The sequence below is a fragment of the Mustela putorius genome, unplaced genomic scaffold (genome assembly GCF_011764305.1).
Source record: "Mustela putorius furo isolate JIRA1106 unplaced genomic scaffold, ASM1176430v1.1 tig00003850_pilon_pilon_pilon, whole genome shotgun sequence".
In the NCBI taxonomy this organism is placed as follows: domain Eukaryota; kingdom Metazoa; phylum Chordata; class Mammalia; order Carnivora; family Mustelidae; genus Mustela; species Mustela putorius.
Genome location: NW_025422002.1, coordinates 2,013,463 through 2,036,070, shown reverse-complemented (window position 1 = coordinate 2,036,070; position 22,608 = coordinate 2,013,463). Strand labels below are relative to the sequence as shown.

Sequence of the window (22,608 nt, the reverse complement as noted above, 5' to 3'; positions counted from 1 at the left end):
CAGCAGAGAGCCTGCTTCTCTCTCTCCCCATCTCCCTGCCGCTCTGCTTACTTGTGCTCTCTCTCTAGCTCTCTGTCAAACTAAAAAAAAAAAAAAAAAAAAAAAAAAATGTCAACAGCAGAGGAACTGCTGGTTCTGTTTTGAGTTAAAAATCATATCCAAGAAGATAAACTTCTTTTTTAACGGGGAAGAGAAAAACAATGTCAGATAATATCTTACAGTATTATGACTTCTTTTAATGTACTGTAGGTTTATTTTCTTTTGACTTTAACAGATTTTAAACAAGAAAATTAACAATAGAAGATTACATATTGTTTCAGGACATGACATTGTTTTACTCTAAAATTTTGCCCATGTCTATTAAAAGCTAACTTTTTTTTAGAATGAATATGGAAACCACAGCCACTGGATTCACATATTAAAATCGGAGTCTCAGTGTCTGCTCTGTAGTCTTGGGCAAGTCCCTTTATTTCCATAGAACTCAGGGTTTCAGTGCTCAATGAGGACTTTAAATTAATATCTACTTTACTGAGTTTCATGTAATGCTATTTTCTTCTTAAAATGTCAAGCTTAATTTATATGGCTATACTTTTATAATGTTAGTCAAATAAGAAAAAACTTCATTTTTTCCATGATTAATATTCAATTATTTCAATTTGAATAGATGAAATATAAACAACCAGGCTCACTGACAACTTAGTTTACAATTTCTTTAATATTTTGAATGTTATTTATAAAATTGAATTATTCTATTTTATTGAGTGTTTTAAATGTCTGACCAATCAACTTTAGGACACTAACAAGGAAAATACTTCTAAGAATTTAAATCTTATATATTACCCTCATAAAATACTAAATATTAACTTCTAAATATTTCTAAACTTTAAAAAATAGTAATTAGTAATTTTTAAATAATTTTTTATTTAAACTGTCATGTTTTAGTCAGTTATTTATTACAAAGGAGCAGAGGCTCCTTCAGAGTTTTAAGTATTACACGCACTTTATACACATACACAGAAATGGTTCTAATTAGCACAGACTTAATTCTAAAACTTAAATTCAAAGTTTAACTCAAAACCCATGAATACTATGGGTTTTCTTTATGTCATTGTCTATATTTCATCCTAAAACTTCCAGTACAGGAAGACTTTACCCTCTGAGGAGTTTTACCACATCAAATGAATTAAAACTTTTGGGGTGGGGGCAGAAATTTGAGGACAAAGTGTAGATTGGGAACCTACTACATCTCAGGTGATTTTCTGTATAACGCTCACAGACACACTGAACCTTAATTATAATTATACCTACTATAACAACTGGAGACTTCAAGTTTAAACCCTTCAGAAGGAGGTGGATTTTTGTGGGTCCTAGTTACACTTAAATAGCTTCTTGTGATTCAATTTTGCAATCCCTGACCCAGGTGGCAGCTAACTTTGTTCAGCAAACTCTTTGCAGCTCAATTAATTCCATATCCATTTAATATTATTCTCATGTGGCTGGACCACAACTCTTATAAATACTTCTCTGCCTTAGGGGTCACAACTCTGAAATCAGGCTAATTACACACATTAGCACCTAATATAAAAACTGAAAGACTATAGAACAGAGAAGTACACCATCTTCAGAAATTCGCCAACACACCTGGAGCATGGTCAGACATTACTAAACTACTCAGTGTTTATCACTCAGGAAAATTTAAAATTCTGGGCCATTTCATTTTGATCTTTTAAAGTCTAAAATATGATTAATGACATATTTAAAAAGCAATCTAATTTTAAGCAGGAAAGGTTATTTATTTTGCCCTTTCACAATATACACAATAAAAAGTGGCATTTTTGACATCTACATGAATGGCAACTGCAAATGAATGTTCTTAAATTTGTATGAATAAATATGCAGTCACATCATAATTATATAGAGAATCAAATCAATTTAATGTTTAGTTTTCAAATGAACAATGGAGCTTTTAGGGAAATAGAAATGTCATGGGTATAATTTTAAAGCAACAAAGATATATGATAGTCATTTTCCTGGCTTTCATCTGTAAAGTACCTGTTTATTAACTAGGGCAACTGCGTTTCTCTTACCTACTAATAAGATAACACTTGAGGAAATCAATGTAGTTTTATTATTATCATCATTAGTGACCATGATGATATATATTAGCAAAACAAAATAATCATGATACAAAACAAAAATCCATGTGGTAATATGCATTGTAACAATAAAATTATGCTTAAAAATATGAATTTTCTGGTTATAATTTTTACCTCTAAGTTGTTCTATGAGCTCAGAGAAATACATGATGCTCATTAGAGAAACTTCTAACAAACAATATTTACAACCTGATATAAAAATAACACTCAAGTCCACAGTGCATTAAAGAAATCACTTAAGAAAATTATAAAGATTTTCAAGAATGAAAAAAAAAAAAGTTCTCCATATTCTTGACCTAAGTATATGGGTATTTGTGAAACTGCTTTATTGTTCTTCCTGCAACCCACCTCAAAGCCCCAAAATAGCATACATATCTTGTATTTTTGTCTTGGTTCAAGTTCTAACCAACTCTGCACATATAATACAAATCAAGTTGAAAATGGTTCTAACAGAGAACTTGTAGGGAGGAGAGACAGAGGGGGAGAGAGATAGACACACACACAGAGACAGAGATAGAGACAGAAAGAAGCAGACTCCCTGCTGAGCAAGGTGCCTGACACAGGGCTCAAGCCTAGGACCTGGAAATCATGAACCAAGCCAAAGGCTGTCGTTTAACTGACTGAGCCACCTGGGTGTCCCAAATCTTGGCATATGTTTTTTATTTAATAAGGATGTATAAATTAGGGGTCTGCAATGTACAAAACAGGAATCTTTAAGATACTCCATAGCATTTTATTTTCCTTGTAAAAATTAACCAAATGATTTTAACTGTTTCACTTATTTAATGCTACATAACAAACCACCTCAAAAATTGGTAGTTAAAACAATTCATTATTTCTCAAAATTCTGTGGGCTCACTAGATGGTTCTTTGGATCACTGACACTGCAACTGGACTGGAAGATCCAAGAAAAGCTCTTTAAGTTTCAGCACAGACTCTTAGCTGGGGAACAAACATTTCTCTCTCAAGCACCCTCTCTCTATGTATAGTATTTCATCATTTAGGGATTCTATTGTTCTTACAGATACCATGACTTCATATACCACCATGTTCAGATACAAGTAGAAACTGTCTGGTTGTTCAAGGACTAAGAATTGGCATGGTTTCACTTCCACTTTTGGCCAGAGTAAGTCATGAGTTCAAAGCAAAAAGTCAAAGCATAGTCAAGGGGAAGATAAAAGACACCACTTCTTAAAAGGAGGGATGGTAGGGCACCTGGGTGGCTCAATGAGTTAAAGCCTCTGCCTTCAGCTCAGGTCATGAGCCCAGGGTCCTGGGATCGAGCCCCACATCGGGCTCTCTGCTCAGCAGGGAGCCTACTTCCTCCTCTCTCTCTGCCTGCCTCTCTGCCTCCTTGTGATCTCTGTCTGTCAAATAAATAAATAAAATCTTAAAAAAAAAAAAAAAAGGAGGGATGGCATGTACATACATGGTGACCATCCTGAAAGATTATCTACCACGGTGAGAATCTTACATGCCTAGGAAATGTTAATACAATTTTAGGTTAGAATGAAAATACTACAACTCTTGTTATCCATAAAACATTAAAGTTTAAGGAAATATTCTGGAGTAATTTTCAGAAGATATATTATTGATTGCTATTTTGTTATTTTATATATTTTATGAACTTCCTACTTTGGACCTATACTTAAAAAAATTAGTGAACTGGGAGCACCTGGGTGCCTCAGTCAATTGGGCATCTGACTTTTGATCTCAGCTCAGGTCTTGATCTCAGGGGTGTGAGTTTGAACCCCACACTGGGCTCCACACTATGTATGGAGATTATTGAAAAAAAAAAAGAAAATTTTAAAAATTAGTAAACTGTTATTTTTCTTTTTTTTCTTCAAATGTTATAATTGACCATTGTGTGAAAAAGTTAACAAGTGCAACAAACAACCAAATTTCAGAATTTGTGAAATTCAAAACAAGGTTTGCTTTATTATTAAAGGAAAAAAAAAACAGGTGGCTATTTTCTCCCTTGCCTATGCCATTCCTTCTTGACATCCATATCTACCTGATGCCAAATATTTGAATAATGAAAGATCAAGTTTCTCACAATGTACCCAGGATGATTATTACAATATCTAAATTTGACGATATTACTTCATTCTCAATGGTTTTCAACAGTTCCTCCATTTTTTTATGAAGAATATTCAAAGTTTTTACCTGAGGTATAAAACCTCTTGGTTAGTTTCTAGTCCACTTCTCCAGCTTCCTCTAGCACCTGGACCTTTGATCCCGCTAGAACTCAACCCCACATTTTTCTGTCTCTCATCCCCGCCCTGCCTCTTCCACTCATCTGCTCTTCCTTCTACATGAACTTTTCCCCGTCACAGCCACATAGTCAACACCTAGTCAGCATTCACCCATGGAAGTTTTTCCTGGCTTTCCTTACTTGATCAATTTAGGTTCTTACAGCACCATGTAGCTGTTCTTCTGGAAAGCAGACACAGGTACTATTTTATCTGATGATTTAATTCAAATATATCTCCCTGAAATGCTCTATGATTCAGGAGTACAAGGCATGTTTCTCTAAGCCATGATATTCCAAACAAAGTCTTGGACATGGTGGATAGATGATCCAGATAAATAGTTACTGACTGTGTGAATCAATGAGTGAAAATGCAATTAGTGCTGATTAGTGCATAGCAAACAAAGAAAAGTTGATCACACACTATACTCATTCCTCAATATGTACAAAGAGTAAAAATGCATCTCAATAAAACAAAATGAAAGAGTTACCTGAAGTATTGAGTGAGACTGCTTAGCACAACTGAAGTTAGTGAGCAAATGGGCCAGGCAGAGAATTTCTTATAGCAAATTCCAAGTGGGAAGTATTGCTGCTACTCACCAACGTTTCTTACTCTCCTCTTTTCAAATATGTAGGTGATTTCAGTTTTTCATTCCCCTGAGTGATTTGCTTCAGCCAATTAAATGTGAATTCAAGTAATATGTATCACCTCTGGGTGGAAGCACTTAACTGCCACTGCAAGACACTAGAATTCTCTTTTCTGTAATTGTGGAAGAGCTTATTTATATGAAATTTAACACTGAACTTCCTCCTCAAGCATAGTTTCCTTAGAGATGCACACTGAGAACTCTTTGTGGATTCAAACTCCCTAAGATATAGGGGTTGTTTCCCTCTGTACACTGTTGGTAGAATTGTATATTGGTACAGTCACTATGAAAAACAACATGAACCTTCCTCAAAAAATTTAAAACAGGGCTTCCATATAATCCAGCCATTCCAGTTTTGAGTATATATCTGAAGGAAGTTAAATCACTGTCTTAAAGAGATATCTGTTTCCCAATAGTCACGGTAACATTATTTATGATAGCCAAATAATCTATATTCAACAAAGGGTTGAATATAAATTCTTTATGTATAAAGAAAATGTGGTATGTGTATAAACATACATACATATACACATACACAATACACAGAAATATTGGAATATCTTCCAGCCATAAAAAGAAAGAAATTCTGCCATTTGTGACAACATGAATGAAATTTGAGGGCCTTTTAGTGAACTAAAACAGAGAAGGAGAGACAAATACTGTATAATCTCACTTATGGAATTAGTAACCTAACACACAGAAACAGAGAGCAGATGAGAGGTGCCAGGGAAGGGTGTGAACGTGGAGGTGGGGGAATATGGCAGACAGTGGTCAAAAGGAACCAGCTCCCAGTTATAGGATAAACTCTGGGGATGTAATGCTCTGCATGGTGACTATAGTTAACAATACTGTATATTGTATATATGAAAGTTGCCAAAAGAGTAGATCTTACAGCTTCTCACTATAAAAAAAGAAAAAAAAAGTGATAATGTGAGGTGATGGTTGTGTTCACTAACTTTGTTATGGTAATCATTTTTCAAAATATACATTCATCAAATTATTATATTGTATACCTGAAAATAACAGGTTATACGTCAATTATATCTAAATAAGGCTGGAAGACAAAAAACAATGTGTAAAAAGAACACTTAGAACATGCATATAATAATATTTGATTTTTATTTGTTGTCTGTGCTCTTTTTGCTTAAAGTAGATTATATTGACATTTCCTGAATATAAGTCATTGAATAAAATGAGCAAGAGCTCTTGATTAAAAAAAAGAAAGAAAGAAAGAAAAGAAAGATTTAGAGGTTAATTTTTACTACAGCATAACCTTATTTAGAAATGTCCTGATCCTAAACAGAAATAAAATAAGTTTATTTGATGACTTTTATTTTATTAAATATGCCAAACAAATGGATATAGTCAGGTCCAAATCAAACAAAAATTTATTCCTAAAATGCTGTTTGGCAAAGCCAAACATCTCATTATTTTTCTCCAAAATAAAATAGCATCATATATGAACATAATAAGTTATACTAAGTTAAATGCAGGTTAATACAAAAATAAGTTCTTCTGAGCATCTGGAGAAGCCAATTATGAATCTCATATTCTTTGAGATATCTGAAAAAGAAATTATCACACACCTCACATATACAGTCTGTCTCTCTGTATATAAATTGTTGCCGGATCCAGAGATATTTAAAATTACAGGTAAAACTTCAAAACTATTTTCGAGTACCTATATGCACTTCTGAATTATCCTAATAGGCCAAATCCCTGAAAGACCACAACACACATCAACTCCAAAGATGGGTCAAATACAATTTGTAGTTATATAATAAATAACTACTTTAATTTTCTGATTGCTTCATCGTGGACTAGATTATAGTGGCTGCCAAGGGCAGAGACATAAATTTAACATTAATTATCATTTTAATGTATCTTATTTTGACACTATTAGATTTAGATGACACTATAACAGCATATTTGGAATAAGCACAAATATATTTAATTTAATGCTTCTCTAGTATATTTAGAATCTACATTCATTAGAGCAAGCATTTGTTAAGTACCCAACACATGCCAGATACTGTGAGGGGCTGGAACTATAAAGTCAAAAACACAGTCTCTCTCCTTAGTAACTTCAATTTTTTTCATTTAGATTTTATGACTTAATAAACAATCTATATTAAATAATGATTTAATTTAATAAGACTGAGAACAGTAATTTTATATCAGTAGTTGTATGTCACTGCAACAAAAACATATTTGGACATATTAACTCATTCAGTTTTCATGTAGTTCTTTGACTTTGTGGAAGTCAGGCTACTGTATACACATTGAAACTGAGGTTCAGATATTATTTCACACATTTCAAGGTTTCATGCTTAAAATTCAATTATATTATAAACTTAGAAAAAAGTTTGAAATGTGTGAAAAATAAATGTGATCTTCTAGATGTATGATGAACTTCTTGAGCAAAAGAAAAAAAAAATGTACAATACCAATGGAAAAAAGGACAAATGATATGGGCTGACCTTAACAAAAGGAGCAGATACAAGTGTTCCATGAACATTCATGAAATACTCAGACCATATTTATGGAAAAAGGGTGATTTAGAGCAATATTGGAATGGAGTTTATTTGTGTGTTTATTTTGCCAATCCAACAGGAGAGTATTCACGATACACACATGTACTCTTTACAAGTATGTGGCAATAAGAATTCAGCTTCCTGGAAGTACAGATGGAACTGTCTTCCCCAAGGACAATTAAGTAATATACATACTGTCACCTTTAAAATAATACACACCATTTAACACTGAAATTTTAATACTATGGATTAATTTTTTAATGTAATCAGAGATGTATATAAAATATTTAGCTATAAAGATATATATAGGTAAGCATCATATTTTTTTCATAGGTAGTAAATAATTCTAAAAAACTAAATATCCGATGATACATTATTGGTTTGTGAAAATTTATGGCACACCCATCTGGTGTGATTATCCCTCAGATTTAAGAGAATATTTATGAAATTTGAAAATGTTCATAGTACATTAACAAGAACAAGTTATAAAACAAAACATATAGATTCACCCCAAAGTTGTATTTTATACACACAATCACAAAGATGACTGAAAGGATGCCATAGCTTGATAAGATAATCTTGATAAGATAATCAGTAATTTTTCTGCATTTTCCAAATTTTGCATAATAAAGGCATATACCTTTCACGAACTAAAAGAAGGATTAAAATAAATTATATTCTTCAACAACAAGACAGAAGAAAGAGAAATTAAGGAGTCAATCCCATTTACAATTGCATCCCAAACCATAAGATACCTAGGAATAAACCTAACCAAAGAGGCACAGAATCTATACTCAGAAAACTATAAAGTACTCATGAAAGAAATTGAGGAAGACACAAAGAAATGGAAAAATGTTCCATGCTCATGGATTGGAAGAATAAATATTGTGAAAATGTCCATGCTACCTAAAGAAATCTACACATTTAATGCAATTCCTATCAAAACACCATCCATCTTTTTCAAAGAAATGGAACAAATAATTCTAAAATTTATATGGAACCAGAAAAGACCTCGAATAGCCAAAGGGATATTGAAAAAGAAAGCCAAAGTTGGTGGCATCACAATTCCGGACTTCAAGCTCTATTACAAAGCTGTCATCATCAAGACAGCATGGTACTGGCACAAAAACAGACACATAGATCAATGGAACAGAATAGAGAGCCCAGAAATAGACCCTCAACTCTATGGTCAACTAATCTTCGACAAAGCAGGAAAGAATGTCCAATGGAAAAAAGACAGCCTCTTCAATAAATGGTTTTGGGAAAATTGGATAGCCACATGCAGAAAAATGAAATTGGACCATTTCCTTACACCACACCCAAAAATAGACTCAAAATGGATGAAGGACCTCAATGTGAGAAAGGAATCCATCAAAATCCTTGAGGAGAACACAGGCAGCAACCTCTTCGACCCGAACCGCAGCAACATCTTCCTAGGAACATCACCAAAGGCAAGGGAAGCAAGGGCAAAAATGAACTATTGGGATTTCATGAAGATCAAAAGCTTTTGCACAGCAAAGGAAACAGTTAACAAAATCAAAAGACAACTGACAGAATGGGAGAAGATATTTGCAAACGACATATCAGATAAAGGAATAGTGTCCAAAATCTATAAAGAACTTAGCAAACTCAACACCCAAAGAACAAATAATGCAATCAAGAAATGGGCAGAAGACATGAACAGACATTTCTGCAAAGAAGACATCCAGATGGCCAACAGACACATGAAAAAGTGCTCCATATCACTCGGCATCAGGGAAATACAAATCAAAACCACAATGAGATATTACCTCACACCAGTCAGAATGGCTAAAATCAACAAGTCAGGAAATGGCAGATGCTGGCGAGGATGCAGAAAAAGGGGACCCCTCCTACACTGTTGGTGGGAATGCAAGCTGGTGCAGCCACTCTGGAAAACAACATGGAGGTTCCTCAAAATGTTGAAAATAGAAATGCCCTATGACCCAGCAATTGCACTACTGGGTATTTACCCTAAAGATACAAACGTAGTGATCCAAAGGGGCACGTGCACCCGAATGTTTATAGCAGCAATGTCCACAATAGCCATGCTATGGAAAGAACCTAGATGTCCATCAACAGATGAATGGATCAAGAAGATGTGGTATATATACACAATGGAATACTATGCAGCCATCAAAAGAAATGAAATCTTGCCATTTGCGACAACATGGATGAAACTAGAGCGTATCATGCTTAGCGAAATAAGTCAAGCAGAGAAAGACAACTATCATATGATCTCCCTGATATGAGGAAGTGGTGATGCAACATGGGGGCTTAAGTGGGTAAGAGAAGAATCAATGAAAGAAGATGGGATTGGGAGGGAGACAAACCATAAGTGACCCTTAATCTTACACAACAAACTGAGGGTTGCTGGGGGGAGGGGGGTTGGGAGAAGGGAGGGTGGGGTTATGGACATTGGGGAGGGTATGTGCTTTGGTGAGTGCTGATTCACAGACCTGTACCCCTGGGGATAAAAATACATGTTTATAAAAAATAAAAAATTAAAAAAAAATAAAAATAAAAAAATAAAATAAAATAAATTATATTCTTAATCCAGTTAGTCCCACTACTGTATATTTACCCAAAGAAAACAGAAACACTAATTTGAAAAGATACATATACCCCTATTTTTATATAGCATTATTTACAATGGCCAAGATAAAGAACCCAAGTGTCTATCAATAGTTAAATAGATAAAGATGTGATACACATACACACACACACTTTGCGATATTACTCAGCCATAAAAGAAGAATCAAATCTTGTCATCTGTGACAACATGGATGGACCTAGAGGGTACTATGCTAAGTAAAGCAAGTCCGATAGAGAAAAACAAATGCCATACAATTTCACTTATATGTGAAAAATAAAATACAAATGAACAAAGAAACAAACACACAAAACAAACTTTTGAATACAGAGAACAATCTGGCAGTTGCTGGAGGGGAGATGGGTAGGTGGACGGGTAAAACAGAAAAAGGAGATTAAGAAGGAAAAACTTCTAGTTACACAACAACATACAAGAGATGAAAAAGACAGCTTAGAAAATATAGTCAATAATATTGCGATGACATTGTATGGTGACAGATGGTGACTATACTTATTGTGATGAGCACTGAGAAATGTATATAATTACTAAATCAATATGTTGTACACCTGAAACTAATATAACATTGTATGTTAATTCTGCTTCAATAAAAATAGTTTAAATAAATAAATGTTTGTCTTTTATTTTCTTTACTTGCTATATAATTTTCCAAAGTTACTTAAGTATTTGATGTAGTTTGCAAATTCTGAACAGATTTCATCATCCCAGTAAGTCTGTAAGTACTACTTACTTGATGAAAATGAATAACATTCAGGCAAAAGAGACAGGATATGTGATTAGACAATTATGGGGACATATATATAACATGAGATGCTACTTTCCATTAATCTACTCTTTTTTTTGGCAGATTATAAATCCTTTGCATAACCTAGAATACATCACTATTTATCACAACTGAGAGATAATTATTATTCCAAGCAAATACATATACCTTTTAATGTAGTCCTTTGCTATTTCTCACTATATCACAGTATTTTATTTTAAAAAAAATTATCTTGGAATCAGATAATTTATTAACTTCTAATGCTCATTTCTCAAATAAGATATAAAATTAACAATATTAGCCACCAACTGGTAGAAATGAATGCTTAACTGAGTTTAAGAACACATATTGAAATTATAACTTCACAATAGCAGAACTCTTCTCAATCTTATTCAGAGTTAAACATCCCCATGCCTGGAATGGCATCAATCTCACAGTAAGTATTCAGGCAACATTTGTGGAATTAAGATATTAGTCGAGACCACTGTCTACTACAAATGGGCACTGGATATACAGAGAGGAATAAGCCAAGGTCCAAGCTTTCAAGAACTTAGACTCTGGCACAGAACAAAACCACAGTTAATGAAACAAGTCAAAATATATGACCCAAACTTCTGTGAATACTAAATATTTTTTTAAAAAGCTAGGAAAAACCCTTTAAAACTGTTTATAAGAGTGGCAACTAACACTATGTATCACATTTTTCAATCATCTATAAAGATGAAATTAATAAATTTTGGTGCTCTGAGAGGTTATTTAATTAAACTTTAAAATTACTTCTACTATTGCTTTATTGCTAGTACATTTTATTTAGTTATTAATATTGGTAATTAAGTATGTTAAATTATTCATCTAAATTAACTAGAAGTTTTGGATAGACACAGACACAATTTGCACAGATATAACTTGCACAAAATATCAACTTAAAATAAAGTAGGCACTCACCTCTGAAAAATACATATATTACAACCACTACGCTAATATTTTTTAAAGGATTTATTTATTTATTTGGGAGAGAGAGACACAGAGAGAGAGGGAACACAAGCAGGGGGAGCAGAAGAGGGAGAAGCAGGCTTCCTGCTAAGCAGAGAGCCCGGCCTGGATCCCAGGGTCCTGAGATCATGAACTGAGCGGAAGGCAGCCACTTAAGGACTGAGTCACCCAGGTGCCCACCACTATGCTAACTTAAAGAGAATCCTTGGGTATCAGTCGTTTGTAGTGCCATTTTCAAATATCTTCTGGAGGAGATTGTGCTAAGTGAAATAGTCAATTATCATATGGTTTCACTTTCTTGTGGAGCGTAAGCAATAACATGGAGGACATTGGGAGAAGGAGAGAAGTGAGTTGGCAAAAACTGGAGGGAGAAACAAACCATGAAAGACTGTGGACTCTGAGAAACAAACTGAGGGTTTTGGAGGGAAGGAGGATGGAGGGTTGGGTGAGCCTCGTGGTGGGTATTAAGGAGGGGACATATTGCATGGAGCACTGGGTGTGGTGCATGAACAATGAATCTTGGAACACTGAAAAGAAAGTAAATAAAGAGAATCCTTGAATATACACTTTTGTGTTAACTTATAAATAGGAATGTCAGAATTAGCTTATCTGTTAGCACCACATATTCACAATTAAGCATGTTTAAGAATTTGCTAACAGTAAATACCCAGAAAATATCTTCATGTTATACTGTAAACAAAATTACCTTCAAAAAAATTACTTTCTATCAACACTTGAGTAATTGTAACCTTTTCATCCCAACAAAACTTTAAGGACTTTCTTTAATTTATTCTTATATCAGCTGACAGAAAATTAGCAGCATGTCTGATTTCTGACCTTCTCTTTCATTTATTGCTCTTTACTGATTGGAGGACTTTGATAGGTGCTAAAGGGGAAAATTATGTTCTTTTGCTAAGAGCTCTATTCCAACAAGTATATTATACTCCTGATATTTACAAAGATACTACAAAAATCTCCTTATACAACCCCTTTATCATACAAATGTAAGAGAAGCCAGATTAATTAAACTTTGAAATAATGGACAAATAAAATCACTGAAAATAAAATGTCCATATTGGCCTCTTACAAACAAGGGTGATAAATTACGAGGAACTTTGCAGAATGTCTTATTTTAGTTTCTCCTCCCCTTCTTATAAAAAATCCATCCAAAATTCTCACTTTTAATCAACAGAAGTCATCTAAAGGAAGAGTGGTCTGGTTAAGTACTTGGTTTAATGTGTTCTTAGGAATTATTGTGCTTATAGAAAAAGAGAAAAGGGCACGTGGGTGTCTCAGTTGTTAAGTATCTGACTTTGGCTCAGGTCTTGATCCTAGGGTCCTGGGATGGAGTCCCACATGGAGCCCTGCATTGGGTTCCCTGCTCTGCCAGAAGCCTGCTTCTCCCTCTCCACCACCCCCAACCCCTCCAGATTCTGTTACCTCCATTGCTATGTCTCTCTCTGTCCAAACAAACAGACAAACAAAAAAACAAAAACTTAAAAAAAAAAAAAAAGGAATCATTGTGCTGACAAACATTTTGAATAATTTCCTCTACATTTTAAGAACTTGTACACCATTAAACATAGCAATTAATATAGCTACCATTCTTAGAGAATATGTAAACAACACAAATTGGCCAGTTTTTTTAACTACATCTAGAGCATTTCCTAGCATACTGTCTCATCGAATGAACTGTCCTTTCAAACTAAAACAGCACTTCAGTACTTTGGTAAATTAAATTGTTTGAATGGAAACAATGGAAAGACATATACAATTGACTAGTGAATAACTTAAAAATTAAGAAAAAACGTTTTTGGTTTCTGTGAAAAATCTTATTTTAACTCCATAATTAACTTGTGGTTCACAATTTTGGAGTGAGTTTATGCCTTGACCTCTAAAGCATCACTAAACTGACAGAAAACACAGCAGAGGAAATATATGAAATTGTAAGAATACCAGGAAAAAAAAAAGTATCAGCAAACCAGAAAATTTGATGACCTCCTTTTTGGTGGGAAGCAGATGAGAGAAACTGCAGTGAACATGTATGTATACATGTATGTATGTATGTATGTAGTATATGATACTATGCAATATGATGCAGAAAGAGTCTACCATAGAGACAGAGAAGGTTATATAAGAATACTTTAAAATATGCATAATTAAGGTTGTAAACAAGAAAGATAAATTGTCAGGGACCCAAAATGAAGAGGAAACTCAAAGTTAGGTTGGTGAGGACCCAAAATGAGGAGGCAACTCAAAAGGAGCTGGAATAAACCAAGGAAAAGAGGACCCTCCACAAAACATGGCTTTTAAAAGATTCTGCTTATGTGCTGGAAAGAAAGGGTCTTCCAGAGATAGGCTGAAAATCAAGTTTTTACCAAGTGTGGTTGTAGAAACTAAATTTATTCTCTCTGCATGTTAAGATAATTTTAGGCCAAAAATTACCATAGAAGCTAGTACAAATGGGGAAATTATAGAGCAAATCTAGAAGCAAAAGTGAAACAATGATGTAGCAAAGCATCTTCAACTATGATAATGCTGGTCTCTCATGGGAATCAACAACTGCTAAAGGTGGGTCTTCATAAAAGAAAGATTACAAACATCAAAAGGAATAAACAGCCATGAGGAAGACTTGGCAAACACAAATAATGAAGTAATTTGTCCCTGAAAAAACTAAAACTAATTGAATAACCAAAAATCAACTTTAAAATAAGATAATTTTTAAGATAAGTAATAGAAATTAGAGAAATCAAAAAATATTTTCTGAAAAGAAAAATAAATTTATGAAATACATATGACAGGAAATCACACAGAGTGAAACATAAAAAAGCAGAATATAAAAGTATATAAAATAAGACAAAAAGGAACAGAAGTTTTAAATACTTAATGAACATGTTAGAGAAAGTAAAGATGGAAAAGGGATAAAAGTAAATATATAGTAGCTGAGAATTTTTCAAAATTGAAGTTAGACAGATTTAGGAGCTTGTAGAGGCCAGAGTGATATAAATTTAAAACAAATCCACACCTACACACATTGTAATGAACCCAAAGACATCATTGCAAAGAGAAATTTTTAAATTCTACCAGAATGAAAGACAAATATATCTTCAAAGATGTTATAGTTAGACTATGAGCAGTCTTCTCATGAGCAAAATTCTATTCCAGAAGAGCAATGAACAAAATATGCAAAAAATGTCGAGAAAAAAAATTATTGGTCATCATGGAGTTCTGTAACCAACTGCATTATAATTTTAAAATGTGAGAAAAGTAAGTAATTTTTAGAAGGTAAACTGTAAGAGAATTTAAGACTTTCGATAATGATCTTTAAATGGTCTTCAGTAGACAGGAAATGAACCCACAGGTGTATGTCTGTAGTAAGAAGAAATGGTTAATAAATAACTCAGAAAAAAGATGTCATAAATTTAATATTGATAAAATATTTAGAGAAATTTAAAAACAAAGTAAAAATAAAATAATAGAAATATGGACGTTGGCAGGAATATCTTGGAGGAAATTTAAACAAGCCATTGTCCTGTTTGTGAAAGGATATATATCATCTTTAGCTTTTTTTGGAAAATATAAAGATTTATTTTATGTTTAAATATTTATGTTCACTGAAATGTAACAAATTATCTAATTTTTAAGATAGTAAAAGTTGGAAGAAATGAATATTGAATGCTTACTAAATCCAATAAAGGACAATAAACAATAAATACATTAAAATAAACTGTTGAAAATATCTCTGGGAAGTGGGATTAGAAATATGTGGGATTAATTTTTTATTTTAGTATTTTTCCTATGGGCTCAAATTTTATTGTTGTTTCCAGGCTGACACAGTACCTTTTTAGGATATTAAAATTTTAATTAAAAAAAAAAAAGAAAAACAAAAACCATTAACAACAAAAGAAATTCACAAGTATTTTGTGATGGTTTTCTTTGGCAAAAGGAATTATGGCTTATTATTTTCTTCTGTTTTTCTGTATATTGTTTTTATAGTCAGAAAATTAAATGAACTGTTTTTCTTGATCAGCTCTGATTGTTTATTCCATGAAAAACTATTATTTCTATTTTTAGGCTACGTGAATCTGAGGACCAGCATTTCTGAATCTTCTCACAAGATTCCCTGAGCTCCATTTTCATATCTAACTATAATTTACACCTCCAAATTTAATTCTCTACTAAATACTCATTATAAATGATTAGATGATTATAATTCTTATTTTTTCATTGTTTTATATTATTTTTTCCCAATCAATCCCAAGTCTCATAGACAAAATGTTATAATAGTAACACTAATATAAAAATAATCAAGTAACTAACATAAAGAGTGCTTATTAATTTCAAGCCTTTCTCAAAGGTATTTTTACATGTTAACCTACTTATTTCTCTTGCTATTACGATGAAATCAATTCTACTATTATCCCCATTGTGGATGGGAAATGGAGGTACAGAAAGGCTGTTACTTGCTCTAAACCACAAAGCTATTCTGTGCCAAATGTAAAAGAGCAAATATTTAGATGGTATGTAGCCCTTCATCACAAGAAGCCTGCTTCCAGAATCTTGGTGTCATTTTATACACACTCCAGAGAATGGAACTTCTTTTACTAGTTAAGATTGTTTTGTACTTCATAGGATACATGACTCTCTGATGGCCTCTTTAAAAAATCTTAATGTCTAAGTAATTTCATTCATGTATTCATTTAATTTGAAGGTTGTTCTGTGTAAATTTTATGTCCACCCTACTGCCATAAAATATTTGAGACTCCTAATTTTGATTCATGTTACTAGGACCCAAATTCACTCTATATTACTCTAAGATTCCTTGCAAGATAGTTAAGTAGGCCATAAACTTCAGTGTTAAAGACTGATAGGAGAATGAAAAATAAAAGAATAAAAAATGAAAATATAGTAATAATAAAATGATAAATAAAAGAATAACAAAAGAGTGTCCAATGACTGACTCGCTTTTTCTTCTTCCCTAATATGCCCTGTGTTATGCCTTCATCACAATAAGTATTATATAGTACATACTCCATTTTGACTGGAATAGATCTTTTCAATATGAATAATGGGAATAACTTCATTTTCCAATGAAATTTTTATTTAAAATAATTCTCATAAACTGAAAGATTTTTATTTGAAGTTCATTTAATAAAGAGAATTTAATTCCTCTCGATATACAGAAACAGCAAAGAGAAAGAAAAACACAGTGATGTTGGTGGGATACAAAATCAAAATAAAAAGCCTTCTGTCTTTAATAAAAATGCTTGCAAACACAACATAGATTCTGAAGCACATTTCCACTCCTGCCAAATACTAAAAAATCAAAAACAAAAACACAGACCTACATGAAGTGGGTGGATGGAGGCACATAGGAAAGCTGACAAGTACCTTCTCCTTCATTTACTTTAAGGAGGATACAGATTTCCCCCAAATCTGATACATTATACTCTTTGTCCCCATACATACACAGCTTCCCCTATGATTAACATCACCAAGACAGTGTACACAGTTTTATAATTTGTTAATAATCAAAGAACCTACCCTGATACATAACTTTCACCCCAAGTCCATAGTTCATACCAGGGTTCACTCTTGATATTATATATTCTATGGGTTTAGACAAATTCATAGTGACAAGTATCTGCCAGGACAGTATCACACAGATTGTTTCACCTAAAAATCCTCTGTACTTTCTCTGTTCATCCCTCACGCATACATTTTTGAATAAAATGATAGAAGGGAAAAAAACTAAGAGAAACACAGTTAAAAATGTAAATCTCAAGAAGAATCAGCCACAGTTTGAACAAAGTGCTAGACAATTACTCTTCTATAGATTAAATATCTCTAAAATATAATCTTTCCATGTACATTTTTAAAAAGAAAATCAAAATGAACTGAAAAAGTATAAAATTAAAAATAAATTTGGATAAAATGATAGATGTGGAAGACAGACAAATGAGATCCAACATGCTCATAAGTGGTGATACAGAAGAAAAGGAAAAAGTAATATAATAACAACTAAAAAATCAAATACAGAGTGTAACAACAATAAAATTGAAACATAAAAATCTTGAATCAATGCAGTACATCATATTTAAGCAAATTTGATGAAAACTGTCTAACTCTAGAATATACTATGGCAAAAAACAAAGAAAACAAAACAAAACAAAAAATCCAACAAACAAACAAATCCCAAAAGAATCACGTGGACATACATCAAAAAGAGCAACTTATATTCAAGGACGGAAATTTCAGACATACCTAATAATTAATGGACACCAACATTCAGTATGGGAAGAGTCTCCAGTATTGTTTACAAATATTTGCAAGTTTTTAAAGGGGAAAAATACGTTTGATTCAAGAAGATTAATGTGTCTTCCATGTATAAGGTAAAAGAAGATGTTCTATGTAGGCACATAGAAAATATAGCATCTATGACTGTTTCTTTAGTGGAGAGGTACTACTTATCAGTGAAATCTAACAATCTAAGAAATATTTCAAAATTAAGAATACAGGAGTGATTAATTGAATAGTAAGTAATTGGTAAGGATTTTTTTCAAATTCCAAGTAAGTCTAACTAAGATTGTGTGAATTAAGCCAGAATGTAAATACTATAAATCTCAATAATGTAATACTGGTAATATAATTGAGGTTCAGGTGGTGTACGTAAGGAAAATAACCATAAATAACCAAAAAGTTAAATTTCTTTAACTATCACAGCAAAGGCTTACAAGAGATTGCTTGATATTTAAATATGAATCAAAAAAATGGGTGACCTCAAACTACTAATATTTTCTTAATTTTTGTTTTTAATTCATGTGTTATTTTTGTGGACCTAATATCCCTTTATTGGGGGGAGGGGTAGGAAACAAATACCTGAAATTCAGCAAATTCTTCAGTTTCATATCAGCTCTATTTTTTTCTATTTAATCCAAATATAAAATAAATTTAATACTTTTTTTTTAAAGAATAAGGTAGGATCATCTTCTTTTAATCACTTCTTTTCTATCACTGATCACATTATCTAAATACTTATCTGCCACAAACAAATAAAAATGTATGATAAGAAAGAATTTTTCTTAAGTCTCTCCCTCTCATTTTGTTATTTGAATTTTGGCATAGGATGCCTACAAATATCATGATTTTTTTTTACAGGTGACAAGATGTCTTTATTGAACTTTTATATTTAGCTTGAGTTAATTTTAAGGAGTATAGCTTATGTTATTGCATTCTAATTAATATGATGTTAAATATGTAAGTGAAAAAAATAAATATTTCATAACCCCTCTCCTTCCACTAAAATAAAAGGTACAAACTTACTTTTGTATTACTGAGTGTTTTCATTTGTCAAAAACACAAAAGAATGCAAACAACTTAATATACCTCATATTCTTTTCACAAGATAATTGAGTTTGTTTTTTTTGTTTTTTTTTTTTTTGTCTAAGCTAAAACCAAATATGTATTAATTCTCCAAATGACAATGTGAATTTGTTTTCATTAGGGCAAGTTACATATGGAATACTAAACAAACTATTCTGGCACTTCACTAGAAATGTTCAAAGGAAGTAATGCAGTGCAGTTTATAAATGACAAGCTTTCTGGCTAAGATGTGATAAGTTATGCATTTATATAACCTCATAGAAACCCTTATAAAAATTGCAAATTTATATATTTGAAATCTCTGAATTGCACAGCCATGATATTGCTTTAAAAAAATCACTGAAGCATCAAAGATGAAATGACTCTGGATTTCTGTTTGTTACACAAATCATGTCAGTATTGTGTCTGTGTATGTTTGTTTTCTGAATTTGTGTAGGTTTACACATGTATGAGGGGGGTGGGACACAGGAGAGTGTGCTTAAATATCTTATAAAATACAATACACATAAACCGATGAAATCTTTAACAACAATAACGATAAACACATCAGATAAATGAAGATTGCTCAAAACTGGAATCTCAATATTTAACATATGGCTCTTTCTCTTACAAAATTTTTAAAAAAACATTGCTACTATAGATACAATTATGAATACCTCATTTTCCAAATTGATTCTGTGTAATTCTACTGTTCTCCCCATTTTCTCTCAGTATAACTTCTGTTTAGTCATTCTGTGAATATTTCCCAGAAGACATAGTCAGGATGCTGATTATTTAAACATAAGTAGTTTTCAGTCGGAGAAGCAAGAACTATGAATTCCAATTTCTCCCCAAATCCCCCAAATTGACAGTATTTCATTAACATAATGGGTTCTACATGGCTAATCTTAGAGCTCTTATAAGTTTTGTTCCCAAGTTATCAACTTCTGAAACTTTTCATAAAGTATTATGGGTAGTTTAATACTGACAAGCTTAACTATTGTGAATGGAAACTCCAGAAGCTATTATCTGGAAGCTGGGTGAAAAGCAAAATGCCAGACAAAATTTGGGGGGGGATCATGTGACCTCCAGTCTTACACTGCTCCCCTCACCAAATCCCTCCCCCAGGAAACTTTTTATAACCATTCCTTTAAATCATCTGTCGGACACTGCAAACCCCACCCCTCTACCCTTCGATGAAAAAAAAAAAAAAATTAGCAATAACATTTCCCCATTTGCCATTACAGAAAGGGCGTGAAGCCATCCTAAAGTACCAGAATTAGCACTGTCATCCCATCTTGCCCATTAGTTTTACTGCAGCAAAGACAAGTGAAACACTGAAAAATGTACCTGTAGTCTCTCTTTCCCTGGTTTGATCCTGAGCTCCCCAGAATACAGATTCAATACATTTTCTCTTACAAGGAATAAATGCATTTTAAGCATCAACATCATAGAAACATAGCATAAATAAAGCAGTCACTGCTCCCCCAAACCCAGCTTTTACCTGTAATGCTAATACAAAGACATTGAAAGGAAGAAAAGCTGCAGCTTGCCCAGGAAAATTCTCATTGCAGCAGACAGCACAATTTTGTACTTACAGATCTTACCAGGGAAATGTCTCGGGATCTTTACAATTTTTCTGCAGAACTCTGTTTCAAGCTCTCAGCCAGGCATGCTGTGCATCCAGGCAGAACCAAGCCGTATGGAATGTCTATGCAGCTGGGAGATAATGGGACTCTTTTTCCCAGCTGGGACTGCAAGCCTTTTATCCACTGAGTATTGCGTGGCTCTTCTCTGGTCTTAAGCATAAAATACGCTCCTCTCCTGCTGCATTCCTGACGGAACCTAGACAATTAGTTCTTGAGGCACATGGGCAAGTCTCCCGTTTGGAATATTCAAAAGGAAAATGCTCCCTATACCGAAAAAACAGCTCTATCTTCAACCATCCTTCACAGAATCAGAGAGAGCTGAGAGCAGCTGCCATTCCAGTGGCATGAAAGATTAAATTCACCCTCCCCTTCTTTGACTAGAGATAGTCACTCCTGTTGGGTCATCAGAAAATCTTATTGAAAACTGGGTCAGGCTAACTATTTATTAGGTTTCCAATACGAAAGGAAGTCAATTTTTTTTTTCTTCCTCTGTTTTCACTGCATTGTCATTTGCAAGCGAAGATTAAGTCAGTCAAGGGTCTGCACTGATTTAGACTGTATTCAAACGCAAGTAAGCTTTCTGAAGCATGCCAGTAACTCCCGCTACTAGTTAGGGTGAACAGAAAAGGAAAATAAAATCAAAGGATCTTATGCACTGGCACTAAATCCATTCTAAATCATGTTTTTAAAATATGTGCACGAGGCTCCTAAAAGACGGAAAAGTATGTAAAGAAAGTGGAGTCAAGTCCAAAAGAGTATCGCTGCTCTCCTAGGTAACATATTTATAATCTCCAGAGACCAAGAACAAGTGTGCATGTATTTGCAAAACAACTCTGTAAGGGAAAGAATGCTGTTTGTGTTTCACACCCAGCCCTCCAGCTAAACTTTTTAATATGTTTGAGTCTTGCCACTGGTTTGCGAGGGACTAACTTCTTACTGAAAAAAAAGCTAACAATAATTTAAAAAGCTAAAAATAGGAAAAATAGCTGCGTACATACAGAGACACCAGCACATACAAGCATGGCTGTAACATGAGAGCAGAATATTGCTTGGACTTATTTTCATGTTGTAATGAAAAGAACTTACACTCTCAGCATCTTAAACTGAATGGAAACTGGGAAGATAAACCCACAAATAAAATGTGAATAAACCAAAAGATATCGTTCAGACTCAGTTTGCTTTTTTTATCTGATGAGCCAGAAGGTTTCTATGGCTACATTTTACGACTTTATCTTACAATTTCCATGAAATTCTTCTGTAACTATATCCATCATATTCTTCATTTCTACATAGGGTCTAACCACCATCGTAAGAGGCCCGAGAGAGCAATTACTGTTTCTTGACATTAGGTGAACTCAAATGAGTTCCAATTCATGAGAAGGCAAACTGAATGAACTATTTTATAGTTATGATATTCATCTTAATTGAACGTCTAATTTTTAATTAAAACCATCTCTGCCCCTTCCAAAATAAAATTTTATTTATTTATAAAAATGCCAAAACGCTGAATTTTTCTACTGAGATATGAGAAAAATAGTCACCATGTAGAGGGTTTCTTCCTTAAAAATGGATTTATCCAATTTAAAGAGCACTCCTTTAGTTAGATCTCCTAAACTTCTAGCCC

At 33.1% G+C, this 22,608-nt stretch overlaps 1 protein-coding gene across 1 annotated transcript in view; it reads right to left on the bottom strand.

Moving 5' to 3' along the window:
- Positions 1-21,340, bottom strand: part of LOC101672552 (contactin-6) — a 301,755-nt gene extending 280,415 nt beyond the window's left edge. The window contains 1 exon segment of the mRNA XM_004738393.2: positions 20,943-21,340. The gene's annotated coding sequence lies outside the window, so the exon portion shown is untranslated.
- Positions 21,341-22,608: the final 1,268 nt, after the last annotated feature.